The following is a 7,009-nucleotide window of genomic DNA, read 5'->3' as shown; positions in this document are numbered from 1 at the left end:
TAGTAGAACCTATTAAAGTTGAAGAAAATACTATCACTCATAATGTTGATCCTATTGTTCCTGCCGCTTATATTGATAAACCACCTTTCCCAGATAGTATAAAGGATCATGCTAAAGCTTCAACTGTGGTTCGTAAGAGGAATTCTAGAACACCTACACCCTATGAGAAAATTAAAGTTGAACCTAGTATTTCTATGGTTAAGGATCTCTTAGTCGATAGTATTGATGGGCATGTTATTTACTTTTGTGATGTAGTTGCGAGAATTGCTAGACCCGATACTAAAAATAAACATAGACCTGTTGTTGGCATGCTTGTTGTTTCTGTTAAAATAGGAGATCATTGTTATCATGGCTTATGTGATTTGGGTGCTAGTGCGAGCGCAATACCTCATTCCTTATACGAAGAAATTATGCATGATATCGCACCAGCTGAAATAGAAGGTATTGATGTTACTATTAATCTTGCTAATAGAGATACTATTTCACTGGTTGGGATTGTTAGAGATGTTGAAGTCTTGTGTGGGAAAATTAAATATCCTACTGATTTTCTTGTTCTTGGTTCTCCACAAGATGACTTTTGTCCCACTATATTTGGTAGACCTTCTTGAATATTGTTAATGCTAAGATAGACTGCGAAAACGATATTGTTACTGTTGGTTTAGGGGATATGTCTCATGATTTTAATTTTGCTAAATTTCGTAGACAACCCCATGATAAAGAATTGCCTAGTAAAGATGACATCATTGGTGTTGCTTCTGTCGGCGTTCTGGGAACGGGGGTCCCCAGACTTGCCTGCCTGCGGCCTGTGGCGTGGCTCAAGGGGTGGCCCAGCATGGCCCATCTTCATCAGCATGAGCTTAAGACCCTCGCGAGGGTCCAAGCCTCGTGGGGTGGACGACAAGAAGCTTCCTCAGGCACGGCCTCATTAGGCTGGCTCGCGAGGAAGCGGAGAGATCAAGGCGGGGTACCTCACGAGGTGCCCATGACTCAAGCCATGACGACCAAGGGCGCCAGGCGGGCGCCAGCCCGCGCAGTGTCCTCCTTTCCTCTTTGGTGCAAAGGGAGCAAGCGCAAGCGAGAGCATCAAGCAAAGGCATCCGTTTTGGTGCAACAAGACCAAGACCGTCGCAACGGCAGGAAGGAGGTCATTGTGGAGCCCAAGCTGGCGTCACCACCAGAGCCTTTGACAAGCGAGGACCAACTTTAGTCAGGATAAGTGTACTAGATGTTCCCCTTCAAAATGGCCAATTGTTGGCGCCCTTCCCGCTCAATATTTGGGAAGAGGCCCAGGGCCTTTTCCTATAAATAGGACTAGCCACCCACGAGGTAGGGGGATCGAAAGATAGAGATCATCATCTAGAAACCAGCAGAGAGAGAGCGACTGAACTCCCCCGAGCAGTTCATCGCACCAGCCAAGAATAGACCCTCGCGAGGTTGTTCTTCCTTGTATTGTTCATCATCAGCCCTAGAGGCAATCCACCACACCACAAACTAGAGTAGGGTATTACACCACAATGGTGGCCCGAACTAGTATAAACCCTGTGTCTCTTGTGTTGTTCCTTTCATAGCTTAGATCCTAGCGAGGCGGTGAGGTGCAGGTAGGTAGAGGGCGTAATCTCCGTGCGCACCCCAGTGTTTGAATCTAGAGGGTCTGCCAGAACCCGAAATCCCCCATTTGGCGCGCCAGGTAGGGGTGAGCCGGAATCCACCTTCTGCCGCTTCGCGCCCCGTCGCATCATCATCACCATGTCCGGCGACCAGGCAGGCAGCCCTGATCCCTGGGCAGCCTAGCCCGCCCACGCAGAGCCGCTCGCCCCGGGCAACCCCATGCCCCAGGCAGCTCGCGGTCCGCAGGGAGCTGCGGGCCGCGGGCGGCGCGGATAGGCAACGATAGCTCTCACGCCGCGTCAGGCGCGGTCGGCGGCGAGGGCCTCCCACCATGCTGCGGCCACGGTGCCGTACACCCGATGGGAGCAGGCGAACTCGAGGGCCGCGCTCACGGTGGCCTGAGAGCTACTGCAGTGCAGGTTGATGGAAGGCGGTCGCGATGTGCTGCTAGAGCGGGTGGCAGAGCTCCTGGGCTTCGCCGCCTCGGGGGCTCACCCCTTCTGCACCCAACTCCCACCTCAGGTCCAGGGTGGCCCGCACGGAGGCTCCACGCACGCCCGTGCAGCCCCAGGTGGGCTCCAAGGCCACCCTAATGCCGGCCAGGCCATCAGCACCGGGCCAGCAGCAGCGCTGCCTCCGCCCCTGGCCAGCGAAGAAGGACTTGCCACAACCCACGGCCCCGGTGGGCCACCGCGCTACCACCCCCAGGCGGGCGCCTCAAGCAGAACTGCGTGGCACGCGGAGTGCTATGGCGCGGCCTTCGGGATGGCGGCCCTAGAAGAGTACGTGCCCCACATGATGGACCAAGGGCACGCGCATGAGGACGAACAAGGCTCGCTCCTCGGCCCGAGCTGGACGGACGAGGCACCAGAAGCTGAGCTCTTCCAGGAGCCCTGGGAAGGCCCCGTCGGCTACGCGGGAAGCAGCAATTATCGGGTACCACTAATTCCTCAGAAACAGGCATGCGGTAACCATGGATCGCAGGAGGTACAGGCCGCCACAGCGGGCGGCTGCCCCACTCCCGCAGCTTCCAACCCCTCAGGAGGAGGGCGCCGGGGGATGCAGGAGAGGGGCCAAGATCCGGCATCACCACCGTGGCGTTCAGAGCAAGTCATCCTTAGGAGGTAGGCCCTCTGCTGGGGAGGTGCCTCAGGGCCTGCCCCTGGCAGAGGACCCGTGGTCGTCGAGGGAACCGCTGGCGACCGCTCTACCCCATCGGCGGCGTCCTGGTTTCCGGTCGTCGTCGGTGGCACTAGAGTGTGGCGCAAGGCGGGGCCCTCGCCTGGCGATATGAAGCAAGGCCGGTACCTGTGAAGAAGGCCCAGTGCCTGTGAAGCTTGCCGCCCCGTGACACTCTCACGTAGTAATGAGTGGGGCTGTACACGCCCTAGAGTCTCAGGGGTGCCGGCCTCAGGCCCTGGGGCTCCCTCCCACGCCCAGTGACAGCACTTAGCTCTGCGCTGGTGAGAAGACGTCCAAGACTAGACTAGGTGCCGGACGCGGCCTTTTTTCTGCTTTTATTGCTTTTCCCGTGGCTGTCGTTTTCCCCATTAGATTTAAGTTGAATTTGAGCTCGAAGATTTGCATGTATTCGGGGAAGGGGTGTTTAATCTCGTTCGAGCAATCTCTCGCGTTCTGGTTACCACTTTGCCTCAACTGCCTCCCCTCGTGAGCCCCTCGCGAGCCGGGCCAGGCCTAGCTTGCGCGCAGCCGAGACTGATGTCGCCGCATTCTCTCAGGAGGTTTCCATTACAGGTTCGATGGTCTCACTCAGGAGACGCTCGAGACACCACAGCCCTCCGCATGCTAACTCGAGGCCCACGCGGGTCGAAGGTAAACAAGCCAGCCAGCTCGTCCCAAAGTCAGCCGCTTGGCGCAGGCGTACGGGTGATATTGCATCTACTAATACGCTGAATGGAAGTTTTTACATGAGGGGCTCCCCCTCCCAAAATGCTCTTACAACCTTCAGGGCAAGGCCTGAACTCTATCTGCGCAGGGTAAGGAAGTAGGGACAACACGCGGTCAGTCGGATAAATCCCCCAATGCATCCTCACGGGCACCTCCTGAATCATCGCTGGCGTCCTGGCCTTGCCGTCGCTCTCCGCATCGCCATCAGCGGCGTTAGGGCCGTTCACCACGTCGCCTCCATCAGCAGCCACGACCACGCCGTCGTTATCAGAAGCGAAGGCCCTGACAAGGGCATCCACGATGTCTTCCACCCAGCGCGCCAGGTCGCCCCGGACGGCCTGGGGTACTGGGGCGATGGCGGCGTCGGAGTCAAAGTTGGGGTCCATGTTCCGAAGGTAGCTGAAGACACGAGAAAAGGCGCGCCCGAGCAGGGCGCGGCTCCTCTCCTCCACCAGCCTGTTGGCTCCGACCGACCGCGCCTCCAGCTGCGTCACCATGTCGGTGAAGAACTGAAGATTGCCAGCATAGTTGACTGCGTGGGGTTCGTCAACGGCCGCCTCGCAGATGTTACCCAAGGCTGTGTTGGCTCTCTCCCGGAGCGTGGTGAGCATGGGGCCGTGCTCGTGCTCCAGGATCCGCCGCTGGCGTATCTCGTCCTCGTTCTACCGCACAATGGCCTCAGCCTCATCCACCCGTTGGCGTAGAAGAAGCGCCTCGGTGCGGGAGGTAGTCAGCTCCTCCTGCGCCACGCCAAGGGCGGCCTGGGAAGCATCGGCCCGCTGCGTCACTTCCTCCAGCTTGGCCCTCAGGGCGGCGGTCCTGCCTTCAGCCTCGACCCGGATCAACCCCAGCCTCTCCTCAAACTCGCGCTCGAGGTTTAAGCGGGTCGTCGCCACCCCGCATTCAACCTCTTCTAGGACTAGGAAAGGGGAATTGAGTAATAGAGAAATTAAATTAATTTTGCAAAAGGCTGTTAATAGATCTAGAAAGAATTGGTCCAAGAAACTTGATGATGCATTATGGTCCTATAGAACTACATATAAAAAAGTTATTTTCCCGAGGTTTGGAGTCCCTAGATATTTAATTACCGATGGTGGTTCATACTTTATTCGTGGTGCTTTCCATAAATTGCTTGCTAAATATGATGTTAACCATAGAATTGCATCTCCATATCATCCTCAGTCTAGTGCTCAAGTAGAATTAAGTAACCGAGAAATAAAGTTGATTTTGCAAAACACTGTTAATAGATCCGGAAAAAATTGGTCTAAGAAACTTGATGATGCATTATGGGCTTATAGAACTACTTATAAAAACCCTATGGGTATATCTCCATATAAAATGGTTTATGGAAAAGCATGCCACTTACCTCTCGAACTAGAACACAAGGCATATTGGGCTATTAAAGAGCTCAATTTTGACTTCAAACTTGCCGGTGAGAAGAGGCTATTTGACATTAGCTCACTTGATGAATGGAGAACCCAGGCCTATGAGAATGCAAAACTGTTTAGAGAAAAAGTAAAAAGATGACACGACAAAAGGATACAAAAGCATGAGTTTAATGTAGGTGATTAAGTTTTGCTATACAATTCTTGTTTAAATTTTTTTGCAGGAAAACTTCTCTCTAGATGGGAAGGTCCTTACGTTATCGAGGAGGTCTATCGTTCCAGTGCCATAAAAATCAACAACGCCGAAGGCACAAATCCGAAGGTGGTGAACAGTCGAAGAATCAAACAATATATCTCAGGTGATCCCATAAATGTTGAAACCAATGTTATTGACACCGTAACCCCGGAGGAGTACATAAGGACACTTTCCATAATGTTTTAGACTCCGAAAAGGAATAGGTATGTGGTATGGTAAGTAAACCGACTCCAAAACAGTTCTAATAGCAATTTTTCTCCGTTTTGGAATATTAAAAAAATAGGAAAAAATAAGAAGTAGTCCGAAAGGGGTACGAGGCATCCACGAGGGTGGAGAGCGCGCCCTACCCCCCTTGGCGCGTCCCTACCTCGTGGACACCTCGTGTACCCTCCAGACTCCGTTTCTTGCACGATACTTCTTTTGGTCGGTAAAAAATCATTATATAATCTCCCGGAGGTTTTGACCACCGTACCACGACAAAATCTTCTGCTTTTGTTTCGAGCTGTTTTTCTAACAGATCTAGATCACCATGATGTCTTCAAGCGCCCCCAAGGACAAGTTTTTCGAGAAGGTCATCAACCCCTACCTCGCGGAGGTGTTGCAACACCCTCAAACCATTGAGATGCGTGAGGGGGTGCTGCACAAACGCGATGTTGAGGGACCAAGGAGGACCGGAAGCGTGCAGACAAGACTCGAAGCAATGGAGCAACAAGTTTTTAAGTGCCAAGGGATGGTGGAACACGGACTCAACGCCAACCACATGATGATCACGGAGTTCACCAACAACCACAAGTTTTATGCCAAGAACATTGGGGAGACCATGTCGGTGTCAAAACCGGCGGTTCTCGGGTAGGGGGTCCCGAACTGTGCGTCTAAGGCTAATGGTAACAGGAGGCGGGGGACATGATGTTTACCTAGGTTCGGGCCCTCTCTATGGAGGTAATACCCTACTTCCTACTTGATTGATCTTGATGAATATGAGTATTACAAGAGTTGATCTACCACGAGATTGTAATGGCTAAACCCTAGAAGTCTAGCCTATGAGGATATGATTGTGACCAAAACCTAGAAGTCTAAACCCTCTGATTTATATAGACACCGGGGGAGCTAGGTTTGTACAAAGTCGGTTACAGAGAAACGAATCTACATATCCGAATCGTCAGGCTTGCCTTCCACGCTAAGGAGAGTCCCATTCGAACATGGGACGAAGTCTTCTATCTCGTATCTTCATAGCCCAACAGTCCGGCCAAAGAATATAGTCCGATTGTCCGAGGACCCCTTAGTCCAGGACTCCCTCAGTAGCCCATGAACCAGGCTTCAATGACAATGAGTCTGGCGCGCAGATTGTCTTCGGCATTGCAAGGCGAGTTCCTTCTCTAAATACTTAAAAATAAATTCCGAACACAAGAATCGTGTTCGGCTCTGCAAAACAAGTACCACACACAACCATAGAGAGTATAATATTTCACGAGTCCAATCCGCTGACAACTTTTTGTAGCATGACATCATGCCACTGCCCGGTCATTAGCCTGCCGCTCCGTATGTCGAGGTGCAGTTTCACTGGCATGTTTTGTCGAAGCAGAGATCATGTCCCCTTATCACAGGATTCTCATCAATACGGGCATGGTTAACCCAACCATGTCATCTGCATGGCGCTTGGGGAATAGGCGGATTTTAAGGCGAGCAGGGAGGCGCATAACTTTTACCATCTTTATAAGGGGATAAGGGTTCATCCTCATTCACCCACGCCTTCTCCTTCCTCTACCCATCCATTCTCGAGCTCCAACGCCCAAGCTCTAGCTTTCTCCGCCCAAAAAAGCACTCCAACCATGTCCGGATCCGGAGCTGGAGG

Source organism: Triticum aestivum, chromosome 7B, assembly GCF_018294505.1.
Source record: "Triticum aestivum cultivar Chinese Spring chromosome 7B, IWGSC CS RefSeq v2.1, whole genome shotgun sequence".
NCBI classification, from domain to species: Eukaryota; Viridiplantae; Streptophyta; class Magnoliopsida; order Poales; family Poaceae; genus Triticum; species Triticum aestivum.
Note: the sequence above shows the minus strand (reverse complement) of the source record.